Genomic DNA, 13,193 nt, shown 5'->3' on the forward strand with positions numbered 1-13,193 from the left:
CTGTCCCATCTGTAGGTTGGCACCTGAGGCAGCTGAACCATGCCACACTCCTGGGAGCAATGGGTGCTGGGAGGTGAACTGTACTGTTCGTTAAGAATTCATGATCACATGGGCTGGAGTTGAAGTGCAGTAGTAGAGCACTTGCGCAGCAGGTGCGAGGCACTGAGTTAGATTCTCAGCATCACATATAAATAAATAAAATAATTTAAAAAAATTCATGACCACAGGGCTAGGACTGGGGCTCAGTGGAAGAGCACTTGCCTAGCATGTGTGAGGCACTGGGCTCAATTCTCAGCACCATGTAAAATAAATAGAAATAAATAAATAAAGGTCCATTGACAACTAAAAAAAATAAAAATTAAAAAAAAAGAATTCATGATCACAGCTGGGCATGGTGGCTCATGTCTGTAATCCCAGCAGCTCAGGAGGCTAAGGTAAGAGGATCATATGTTTGAAGCCGGCCTCAGCAATTTAGCAAGACTGTAAGCAACCTAGTGGGACTCTGTCTCAAAATAAAAAAAAAAAAAAAATTAAAAGAGCTGTATATGGCTCCATGGTTAAGCACCCTTGGGTTCAATATCCCCAGTACAAAAAAAAAAAAAAAATTCATGATCACATCCATACTCCCAACAATTTGGGAGGCTGAGGCAAGAGGATCTCAACTTCAAGGGCAGCCTGGGTCTCTTAATGAGAATGTGTCTATAAATAAATAAACAAACAAATAAATAATAAGGCTGGGATGTAGCCCAGTAGGTTCAATCCCCAGTACCCAAACAAAACAATACAATTCACGGTCACCACTTGGAGTACCAGTGGCTATGTCCTCATGTCCATCAAGACATCACCACCACTGCCACTTGCCCCATCTTGCTGTGACCTGTAACTGAGCGGTTCTGGCAGGTATTCCTGCCCACCATTAAGACTTCCTCCTCCTCCTCACACCTTCCCCTTGAGAGAGGCAGGCAAGGGCTGACCACTAGCTAGACAGTGACAGACTTGCTTAGAGTCGTAGAGCAATGCTAAGGGGTAACAGGCCCCACAGCAAGCTCCTGCTTCTCTGTCTGGGGCTGGTTTCAGAATGCTTTGCTATCTCTGATCCTCCTACTTCTGACCCTACCGGGGAGATGTGGTTCTCCACTGTATGGGACATGGGTCTGTGGAGGCTGGACACCAACCTGGACAAGCAATTGTGTATGGTTAGACTAAAAACAGTAAAAATTAACCCAGTTTGGGTTTTGTGTTTATTTTCATGGCTGGCCTGGCATTTCCCTTGGTGTTGACTACAGGGAAAGAGTCAGTCCAGTAAATACATGCTGGGAGAATGATTGGGGACAAGCTGTCCTATGGGGCCATTTGCTCACACAGATAAAGAACCACTGGGCCCCTGCCAACCTCTGACTGGGCACTAGATCCTCCACTGGGAGCTCCAAACTGGGGGTTGGGTTTGGGGGCTTGGTTTTTAAAGGGGGGTGGTATTTATGGATAGGTGCATGGCTTGGTATTTTTTTCCCCCTTCCATTTCTGGGGGCTGAACCCAGGGCCTCCTTTATGCTAGGCAGGAGCTCTACCACTGAGCTACACCCCAGCCCTTACGCCTTGCTTTTGGAGTAGACAAGGCTCCTTTTCTTTACTGATCTATACAGCTGAACCTGTTGCCTGCCCTGACTCTTTTGTGGTTTCATAGCACATGGCTTCACGTGCTTGACCCTGCCTGTCTTCATTGTCTGCTCTGTGGAGATGTCAGAGGGGAAAGGAAAGAGAAAGCTTCTCTTTCTGCATCTCTTCATGGGGCCTTCCTGGCACCCCCTTTCTCTCCCCCAATCTTTCACCCCTCCCCCCAGCCATCTGCTTAAAGGAAGTGGCTCCTCAGTTCTTCACAGGAAATCGAAGGCCTCCTCTGCTTCAGCAACCTCCAGCTGCTGCTGGCCCAGGTCCTCTGCTGGCCCAGGCCCCTTTCTAGGTTGGGCCTAGGGACACCTTGTTCCTAGCATCACCCTCTGCTGCCCTGCCAAGAAGAAATATGTGTGTGGAGTGCTCCTGTCATTTCCTTTAAATTCTTCTGACTCAGTCTTGGAGCACAGGCTGTGGGGCCTGGAAATGAGACCTGATTGTAGAGAATCCTAAATGCCATGCTCAGGAGTTTGGCGATTCCTGAATTGTAGGACTCAGGGCTGGAAGGGAGAGGAAGGGCAGGCTCTGCAGGGATCCTGGGGATGGATTGCTCCTGAGCTTCAGGATCTCCTGCTGCAGAGCAGGGGCCCAGGCTATTCATTTCAGTCCCAGGTGGAGGCTGCCCCAGGGAGGGCTGTTGGTAAATGTGGAGCTGCTCAAGGATAATGAGGGGTGAAGATTCCAGCCTGGGGCTGGACTGCCACCTGGCGGTGATACAAACACATAGCACTGTGAAATTGTGGGAGCCCTTGAAGAGAGCAGACTTTCAAGGGTATGGGGGCCAGGAAGGCCTTTAAAAGATGAGGAAACTCTCTAGATAAATAATATTTTTTTGGTATTGGGAACGGAATCCAGGGGTGTTTTATCACTGAGCTGCATCGCCAGTCCTTTTAATTTTCTTTTTCTTTCTTTCTTTTTTTTTTTGAGAGAGGGTCTCACTAAGTGGCTTAGGGCCTTGCTGAGATGCTAAGACTAGCCTTGAACTTGCAATCCTCCTGCCTCAGCTTCCTGAGTTGCTGGGATTACAGGTGAGTGCTGGATAAAAAAGATTTTATTAAAGATCTAGACACCTTTAAGCCAGGTGAGGAGGTGTCTGCCTACAGTCCTAACTATTCAAGAGGTAGAGGCAGCAAGATTGAGACTTAAGTTCCGGCCTGGGAACATAACAAGATCCCACCCCCAATCCCAACACCAAATAAAAAAGAAAGAAAAGAAAGAGAGAAAGAAAGATATATCTCTAAACTAAGAATTTGAGAAAGACATTCTAGATGAGAGAAAAACTCCTTCTGTCCTCCATTTTACAGAGCAAGAGACAGATTCAGAGAGATCAGTGAGTGCAGAGGACCTCAATATTGTCATACAGCAAGGCAACAAAAAATGGGGTCTATTTTATTTGGCAATGGGGATCAAACCCAGTGCCACATATGGGAAGCATGTACTCCAGAGCCTGCCCTTCCTCTCCCTTCCAGGTCCTACGCTACACCCCAGGCCCGAGGGTCTGTTTTTGGATTCATCTTCAGGTATGGTCCCAGAGGGAGGAGGTCCCCTGTTAGTTTCTAGTCACTGCCACTTGTGACCAAACATGGCATCTCTCAGCACCATCACCCACTTTAGTCACCAAAGTTGGCATTACAAGGTGGCTTTTGGCTGCTTCCAAAAATAAAACCCACACTGAGAGGGCCAGGAACCGAGAGGGCTGAGGCAATGCAGAAGTGCGTGCTTCATGCTCAGTAGATGTTTTCAGAGCAGGAAGCTGGAGATGATGGTATTCTAACCCCTGGCTTTAAAGACAAGGGAGCCAGGATTCAAGAGAGCAAGTAACTTGACTAAGGCAACCCAACCTGCAGCTGGGCCAGGGCTCACTGTGTCTCTTTCTAGGGCTGTTGCCAAGCAGGAGTCTATAAGTGTGCTCAGCATCTTTTTTTTTTTTTTGTACCGGAGATTAAACTCAGAAGCATTTGACCACTGAGTCACATCTCCAACCCTATTTTGTATTTTATTTAGAGACAGGGTCTCACTAAGTTACTTAGCACCTCACTGTTGCTGAGGTTGGCTTTGAACTCGCGATCCTCCTGCCTCAGCTTTCCGAGCTGCTAGGATTACAAGTGTGCACCACTGCGCCCGGCTATGCTGAGCATATTTTGACCTGCTGTGTTACTCAGTTCTGGTGTGTGTTCCCCATGCTGCCTCATGCTTTGTGGCCCATGAAGGCTGACAAGGGAGAGCATAGATGAAAAGAGATGAGGGTGAGGAGGTGGTGGCGGGAGGGAGAAGAGGAGTCATGGATGGGCTTTGAACTTCAAGCAGATAGGGATTGGGTCTCTTTCACTGTGGTGTCTTTTCGCAGCTGGCACAGTGCCTGGCACAGATTGGGTGTCCAGTAAATGCCTGTGGAATGAAGGCAAAGAGTTACTCTGCACAGGCCCCCAGGGATCCTGGGGGTGGGTGGAGTTTCCCCTTAAAGGACTGGTCATTTTCAGTGTCATTTAGCCAGAGGACTGCTGAGGCCTGGCATCTAGAATGCTGGGGGGAAGAGTTGTCCGTCTCACTCTGGCCTGGATGTGGTCCAAGGGAATAAACGGGGGTGGGGCGGGGGAGAAGATCCTGGAGGATGGAGCCCTAATTTGGTAGTCACCTTCAGGAGAAAGGAAGAACAAAGATTGTGAGCTCCAGAGAGCAAACCCTGGCTTCAAAGTTAGATTGTCTAATTCCTGGTTGTCCTTTGGCTATTTGGTCTTTGTTTTATGCATGTCCTTAATCACAATGATAACTGACATTTAATAAGTGCTTGCTGCGTGCCAGGCACCATGCTAAGCCCTTTCCATGCGGTGCCTCTATGCCTCTGCATGTCTGCCACAAACAATGCTTCTCTAGGGGCCTGGGGCAAACCAGCTGAGGCAAACAATTGCCATCTGCAGAGGCGGCATTGGAACAGGGGACAGGAGCAAGCAGAGTGGGATGAAGAATTACTGGATCAGAAGAGGGACTGGGTTAGGGGAGGCCTGAGGGCACCTGGCTTGGAGTTCCTTCTCACTGAGGTATTCCAGGCCTCTTATAGCTCTTTTGTGACCAGCCTCTTTGATTCACAGACAGCCACCTCCCGGGAGTGCAGGTCTGTCTCCTGAGCAGACCAGACTTGCAGTGAGCCTGGTACGCCCACTCACAGACCAGGAAGAACCATGATTCTCCTTAGTGCTGAAACCCGTGCCACCTTTGTTGCCATCTTGATCTCCCAGGCCTCTTTGCCCTTCTCCTGCCTTGGTCTAGGCACAGAGGTTCCCCTGAACAGGCCTCCCAAGCTTTAAATCTCCCCAGCAGAGCTTGGATTGTCAGGGGCTTCATATGCACACTCTCCATCCATTCCTTAGAGTTCAAAGATGAAAGAGGCCTTTGTCAACCCCTCAAAAAAGCCACTTTACACCCTTTCCCCAGGGCAAGGCTCCACCTGAGGGAGTAACTCCAGTGCTTCCTCACAGAGTGGAGTCCTGGCTTCTCCATATTTGCCTAACCAGAGAGAACAACCTGAGCTCTCCCGGCCCCCCTGCCCCCAGCACTCCGTGAAGTCAAGCCTGGGCATTCCTTGCTCTGACAGGAGGAGGCTCTGCTGGGAAGGAGCCTCAGGGGAGGGGATGTCTGAGCTGGGTTCAGAAGGACAACAGGGAGTTTTTCAGGCAGGTGAGCTTCAGAGAGACATTCCAGGCAGAGAACATCCTGTGCTACTGAAACAAAATCAACTGGTTTTGTTCCGCGAGCTGTGGTTGACTTGGGAAAATGAGGGTGGGGGTGGCGGGTGCGGATGAGGCAGGCCAGAGCCAGGTCTTATTGGGCTTCTCATTGCAAGGGTGATTCACAGGACAAAGTGTTTTCTGGGAGAAGTTATTCTGTTTTCTCATGTAGGTCACTGGGGAGAGTGACAGAGGAAGTTCTGGATTCCAACTGGAAGAGGGAGGGCAAGGAGGAAGGAGGGAATTCCTGGGAACTTTGGCTAGTCCTCATCCTGGCCTCTTCCCCCACTGGTTTCAAGGTGCATGCAGATGGAGTAGTCCTTGAGGACAAGGCTGCCACCAGCCCTATAAAACAAAGTCACTGGGGCCCAAGCACCAGGCCAGGGAATACAAATGTCTGGAAATCATTGGTCAAGTCCAGCCCTCTGAGTTCCAGATGGAGAAGCAGAGGCCCTGAGAGGGGATGGGACTTTGGCAAAGTGAGTCCTATTTCTCTGTGTTACCATCCCAAGTCAAAGATGTGTGTCAAAGATAAAGAAGACAAAAATAATGGTTCCTTCTCTTTATGTCTTGCAATAAAAATGCCATGATATTAATAATGCTAACAACAGCCAACTCTGTGGAGACCTCCCTGTGTGGACTGGGGGTTCACAGTGAGGCATCATTTCAACCTGTCACAGCCCTGTAATGTGGGAAAGGACACCATCTTACAGAACAGAAATGTCCCTAGCTTTGAAATGTCTGGACATTTCACCTCCCACTGTAGGGGCATAGCCCTTCTCTGTCTGCTCGCTTGCTCCCTCTGAGAAGAATCCTATCTATCTATGTATTTATTTATGTATTTATTTTTATGTTTTAGTTGTAGATGGACACGATACTCTTATTTATTTATTTTTATGTGGTGCTGAGGTTGGACCCCAGTTCCTCACACATGTTAAGCAAAGACTCTATCACTGAGCCACAACCCCAGCTCTAAAGAACTCTTTCTTTGGGGCTGATTATTTGGATTTTTGCTGTCCAGATCAAGAGAGGAGGGAGGAATCAAAAAGGTCGAATGGGCTGTGCAGGATGCTGTGCACCTGTAGTCACAGCTATTTAGGAGGCTGAGGCAGGAGGGGGGACCAGCATTCTTGTAACACAGCAAAACCCTGTCTCAAAAACAAACAAACAAAAACAGAGAGAAGGGGCAGAAGGGGAAGTTTGTTAATTGTGGATTTTCTCCAGAATTTTGGAGGAAAGAGAGAGAAAAAATTTTTTTAGATGAGTCACTTTGAGCTCTGTATCTACCCGCTTTGTGGTGCTTTGAGGTACAAAGAAGACCAGGGTTGGTGTGGGATTGCTTTGGGGTGCTCACATTTGTTTTCCACTGTCATTTTCTGACATCGCACAGATTTAAACAATGTTGCGCTGAGGGTGATCATCCTTATCCACAAATAAAGGAATTGACGTTTGTTGTGATTTGCCCAAAGCATCTGTGGGGCACCTGAGAGGCTAATAGCACGGCTTCTGGCAACACACCTACTGGGTCTGAATCCTGCCTCTGGTTTTAAACTAGGTGGGAAAACTTGAGTAAATTACTTAATTCCTCAGTTCTACAGTTTCTCAGTTTCTTATGATGGGAATAATAAGGATACTCACCCCATAGAGTTGAGGTAGGCTGTGAAAATGGCTCCGAAGAGCAAAGAGGAGCACCTGGTCTTCACTGCTCTTGCAGATGCTCTGCAGGGTGGCCACAAGTGTAGAGATGCCCCATTCAGCACAGACAGTCACAGAGCTGGCTGTGATGTCCTGCCTGAGAATCCTAGTCATGAGCCCTGTTGAAGGGACAGTGCTGAGGGAGAACCCATCCCAGGGACCCCCTTCACCTGCTAAAGCTCTCTACCCTGCAGACCACTTCCTCCATGCAGGCCTGGCACTCCAGAACCCTGAAAACCATCTCTGAGTTTTCTCCTGCCTGTGGCACAGGAGAGAATGCCAAGTGTGTGAGGGGTTCCCCACTTTATGTCTGATACTCAGGAACACTCCCAGAGCGGGGGGGGGCACCCCTCTCATTTTTTTTTTCTCAGTATCTCACAACTTTTCACAGGCAACGTGCCTGGCACAAAATAGGCATTGAATAAATTTCAGTAGCATGGAGGAATTGCCAAGAGCAGGGATTTGAACCCTAGACCCTGGCTATAGCAACCCTGCGCTGTCTGTTGTTATATCTCCACTAGTGCAGAAGCGGGTCTGGGTCTCTAAAGCAAGGATCCTGAACTCTTTCTCCCCTAGGATCCTTACCTGCCTCCACGTCACGCAGGTGGAATACCAGGTATCACAAGAGCGATACCGCCTTCTGCCGCAAGGTGGCGCGCCGCGCGCAAACTCTATCGCGGAACCCCGGGATGGAGAGAAGGAGCCTCCCCAGGGCCTTTTTGGAGCCACATCATCTGGGTTGTCTCCCTTTCAGATTTAGAATGAGTCAGTGGAAAAAAAAAAAAAAAAGCGAGGTGCGGTGGGCTGAGGCCAGAATCCCTATCAGGAGCCGCAGGAATTCCGTGTCCTCTCGGCACCCATGGCAGTGGTATTCTGCCCCACCTGGTGGTTGTGAGACTTAAGTGTACAGGTGCCTGGCACATGATGACAGCGCTCCATTAATTTCGGTTAGTGTTTTTCTTACTCTTGTGATCGCTGGCTGAGGGACCTTGGGCAGGATAATGAAATACTTTTCTTCTCTGGGACTCAATTAAGTTTCCCAAAAAATTGGGATATTAATAGAGCCTATTTCAGAAGATGGCTATGAATTTAGAAACTGTTGGGTGCTGCATCCTTACCAGTTAGAACAATGTCTGACACATAGAATCTGCTTTACAATATATTTTTTTAAAATACAATTATTTATTTTTTTGAAGCTGATCATCGAACCTGGGACCTGGAATATTATAAGCACATGTTCTACCACCAAGCTACAGCCCCAGCCCCAATAAACTTATTCTTACAATGCTTTGAATATCTACAGGAACCACACATTGGCTTCACATCGATTTCCTTTTTCAGAAAGCAAGAACAGAAGATTAAAGGAGCTTACCCAAGGTCACACAGCAAACCGGGTAGCCTAGATACATATTCAAGCCTATGAGAATTCAAAACCTGAGCTAGAAATGTAACTCAGTAGAGTGCTTGCAAAGGCCCTAAGTATAATCTCCAGCATCACACACACACACACACACACACACACACACAATTAAAAACCTAAAAACAGCTGGGGCTGTAGCTCAGTGGCAGAGTGCTTGCCTAGCATATATGAGGCACTGGGTTTGATCCTCAGCACCACATAAAAAAATAAACAAATAAAATAAAGGCACTCATCTACAACTACAAAAAATTTTAAAAAAACCCAAAAAACTAAAAATGGAACTCTTTCCCTTATGCCACAAAATAGGAAAGTACATATGTCGCCCAACTCACCTCAAATGTGATCTTTGACAGCTCAATGTTAATTATTTGAATTAAAAACAAACAAGCCTGTAATCCCAGCAGGTTGGGAGGATGGGAGTTAGGAGGATCACGAGTTCAAAACCAGCCTCAGCAATGACGAGGCACTAAGCAACTCAATGAGACCCTGTCTCTCTATAAAATACAAAAAAGGGCTGGGGATATAGCTCAGTGGTCAGGTGCCCCTGAGTTCAATCCCCCGTACCCCCCCAACAACAAACAAATAAAAACCTTCCACATATGGAGCATTTAGCATTTTATGGCACAAGGTCACTTATACTCATAAAACAGTTACCATTGTTATAAACCATATATTATATATAAGGAAACTGAGATTCTGAGAGACTAAATAATATTCCTAAGGCTGCACAGACAGAAAATGGTAGAGTCAGGATTTAAACCCACAATTGACTGATGTGCATGACCACACTTTCAGCAACCCCTGCAGACGGTTTCATCTATCCTCAAAGATAAGCTCACTATCCAATTAGATCCGACAATAAAGGAGCTTCAGAAATCATCCAGACCTTTTGGGATATAAATGGTTTAATCTCTATTTTACAGAGGAAGTAACTGAGATGAAGAGAAGTGACAGGATTGAGGCCACAGAGAACCGTTGTGATACCTATGAGCTAAGTCTCATGCCTCTTGGAGTTTTGTATTCCATCTCCCTAAAAGCCTCTACCCATCCCTTTAGTTCCTGCTCAGGGAACTAAAGGGACCTAAGGGTGCTGCCTCACTAGTGGTCATCCTGGCTTATAGGGGATGGGGCTCACAGGCAGGCAGCGTGGCTGAGAGTGTTATCCCAGCACCCACACTTCATAGCTGCTGGGTTTACCTTGGAGGAGAGATGAGAAGCCATCTTCCTGCCTGGAGCCCGCTGATAGAGGGGCACAGCAGTGAGGAAGCCGCTCTCTGGCTTAAGGCTGGTTTTTTATAATCACATTTGGATCGCCTCCACCCTGCCCCAGGCAGCCAATCCCTGTCAGAGTTTCCATTTCCTGCACTCTGCAGAGTTTTCTGGTCTCCTGTCTTCCAGCTCTGCTCAGTGGCAGCATCTGCGCACTGCCTGCTGGCAGAAAACTGTAATTCAAGCCAGAGACTTTCAGAACAGCCAAGAGGATTCAAAGCATGTCACGCCACGGTGGGAGCCACGGCCCTCCTGGGCTTAGTGAACTTGGCCACCAGTTTCCCTTGGGGTAGAGAGGCCTTCTACAATCCAATCCAATTTATACTGATACGTACCATTGATTGAGCACGTGCTGAATGCCAGGGCCTGCAACATGCCCTTTGTACATGAGCTCTTTCCAATCCCACAGTGGTCTTGTGATGTACCGTATACTGTTTATAATCCCCATAAAGCTTTGGAAACGAAGTCCTTCCATTCCATTGTTCTCTCAGACTGGCTGCTTGCTTCTGGGTGATGGGCATATGGTAAGAACAGGGAAGCCCATATTCATGTGGCCATCATCAGACTTTTTTTTTTTTTTTTTTTTTTTTTGGCCTTAAAGTGGGTCCCCTGGCCCTGGGTAATAGGTGGAGCATTTTTTAAAGCCTTTGGATGGTGATACTTGTAGAAGCACCATGGGTAAGCAATGCAACCGTTATTTGGAAAACAGCAGTTCTAGTAGGGATGAAGGGGTCTGATGGAATTGACCTACCACCAGGGGGCTGGCTGCTCTCTCTGAGCCTATTGCTGCCTCCTCCTGGCAGGATGGCTATTTGTTGGCAGTTGCTAGATCAGCCTTGATGAGGATGGCTATTTGTTGGCAGTTGCTAGATCAGCCCAGGTCATTGGGCACGTTCATAGCCCCCATTGCTGCCGCCATGGATACTCTTTATTAGGTCTATTGCAAAGCAATAGGGGAGCGAAGTTTAGATGCTAGCTGACATCCACAGGTTGGGACAGCCTGACCATCTGGCTACAGAGCCTCCCCTGCAGATGATCTCTGGGTCAGTATCAGTGTGAGACACAGAGATCTACAGGCCTTGTGCCCATTCCTATAGGTCCATCCATATGTCCCTTACCCAGACCTGTGTCTCTCTGATCTTCCAATCATTGCTATTGCCATGTCCTTGACCATCTAGCCAAGCCATTTGCCATTTATTATGTATTTGTGTATGTCTGTACTCAGTCCATCTCTCTCTGCATACAAAGGGGATGACAGTGTATACTGCTCATAGTTCTACCCCAGGAGGATTTGCCACTATCCTTCAGTCCCACTGGGGTAATAGAGTAGTCCATTTCCATCTGGTGTCAAAATATTATATTGACTTATCTGTGAACTGGGTTCAGCTCCTTACCTCCTTTGTCAAAGGTGTGGTGTCAGATCAACAGGTGCCATAGGAGTCTAAGACCCCTGTTCACTTGATTTACTCATGCCTGTTTGGATCTCTTTGGTCCAACCATAAATGTACCACTTCCATTGTGTATTGGATTGCAATTGTTATACCCTTCTAATAATATCTAGCTTAAGGGTCGGGGGTGTAGCTCAGTGGTACAGTGCTGGTCTAGTATGTGCAAGGTCCTGGGTTTGATTCCACCCACAGCAGGAGCGTGTGCGCGCACACACACACACAATCTAGCTTAATATACATAACCAGCCACTTGGCATCCAATAGTCAGATGTTTAGTCACTACTGGGGCCCAGTGATACAGCAGGACCTTTTGGATCACAGTGAGCATAGCCTAACTCCAGAATCCTAGGAGTCTTCATTGCAAACCTCCTCTTTGGACTTTCAGAGACTTTACTTCTCACAGATACCCTCCGCAGCAGGATCCTATGATCCCAAGTGACAGCATAACTTGTTTTGTGGCCTGAACCTGCTGGACAGCCTTCTCTTTCTCTGGGCACTACTTAAAATTGGCAGCCTCCCAGGCCACCCACTAAAGGACTGGAGAAAGCCAGGTGCAGTGGCACATGCCTGTGATCCCAGCCATTTGGGAAGTTAAAGCAGGGGCATTGCAAGTTTGAAGCTGGCATTGGCAACTTAATGAGACAATGTCTCAAAATAAAAAGGACTGAAGATGTAGCTCAGTGGCAAGATGCTTCTGGGTTCAAACCCCAGTACCAAAAAAAAAAAAAAAAAAAAAGACTGAAGAAATATTTCTACATGTATAAATTCTGCCTCTAAGATTTAAAGAGACCCGCTGCTGGGGATATAGCTGAGTGGTAGAGCATTTGCATTGCATATGCAAGGCCAAAAAAATCCTGAAAAATTAATAAATAGAATTGCTGAAGAGACTCACCAAACACTGTGACCTTTCTAAATGGAGGATATATGAGGTAAGAGAACTTGTAGTTGGCATGCCCTAAACCACTGAACTCCTAAAAATGTTACTAATGTGTCAGGACCTTGATTTTTTTTTTTTTTTTTATGATACCAGGGATTGAACTCAGGGGCACTCAACCACTGAGCCACATCCCCAGCCCTATTTTGTATTTTATTTAGAGACAAGGTCTCACTTAGTTGCTTAGTGCCTCACTTTTTGTTAAGGCTGGCTTGGAACTCATGATTCTCTTGTCTCAGCCTTCCAAGCTGCTGGGATTACAGGCATGTACCACCACGCCCAGAAGGACCATGAATCTTTATGTAATTTATCTTCCACTCTCTGGCAAACATTGTGCTTACCATTTCCTGTGTTTGTGCAAACAGCATGATGTCATCAATATAGTGGATCAACATGTTATCCTGTAGAATGTCAAGGAGATCAAGGTCTCTGAAGACCACATTGTAACAGAGAAAGTTAGCAATGCCTTGAGAGGAGAGAGTGAAGGTGCTATTGTTGCAATAATGAGATATAAAAAAGGAAACTGCTTTTGGTCATCACTTTTTTTGAGGGGAGTGATTGAATCCAGGAGTGCTTAACCACTGAGCCACATCCCTGGCCCTTTTATTTTTTATTTCAGACAGGGTCTCACTAAGGTGCGTAGGGCCTTGCTAAGTTGCTGAGGCTAGCTTTGAACTCGTGATCCTCCTACCTCAGCTTCCCAAGCTGCTGGGGTTATATGTGCACCTGGCTGGTCATCTCTTCTTAAACATATTGAACAGAAAGTCTTCACCAAACCAATACTGACACCCAGCACTTGAGTGCATGTGATATGTTCCAGTGAAGATACCACATCTAGTAAAGCAGCTTTGATGATTGGGGCTCCCACATGGATAAATTTACAGTTGCCCATCCATCATTCACCATGATCCACCATGATTTAGAGGACAGTGAATTGAATGGGTATATGTTGGGGAATACAACCACAGCCAAAATATTATGTTAGAAATAGCACTACAGCCAGGCACAGTGGCGCACGCCTATAATTCCAG

The 13,193-nt window shown here is 47.1% G+C and overlaps 1 long non-coding RNA gene across 2 annotated transcripts; it reads right to left on the reverse strand.

The window, feature by feature from the left end:
• Window positions 1-3,023: 3,023 nt before the first annotated feature.
• On the reverse strand, window positions 3,024-9,809 carry LOC144367698 (uncharacterized). 2 transcript variants are annotated; one of them, XR_013427223.1, is made up of 3 exons: window positions 9,709-9,809; window positions 7,035-7,210; window positions 3,024-4,059 (listed from the first exon to the last, which is right to left on the reverse strand). It is a non-coding gene; the product is annotated as an uncharacterized LOC144367698 (long non-coding RNA). The 2 variants fall into 2 exon arrangements; XR_013427222.1 differs by lacking the exon at window positions 9,709-9,809 and adding an exon at window positions 7,677-8,032.
• Window positions 9,810-13,193: the final 3,384 nt, after the last annotated feature.

The sequence above is a fragment of the Ictidomys tridecemlineatus genome, chromosome 11 (genome assembly GCF_052094955.1).
Source record: "Ictidomys tridecemlineatus isolate mIctTri1 chromosome 11, mIctTri1.hap1, whole genome shotgun sequence".
In the NCBI taxonomy this organism is placed as follows: Eukaryota; Metazoa; Chordata; class Mammalia; order Rodentia; family Sciuridae; genus Ictidomys; species Ictidomys tridecemlineatus.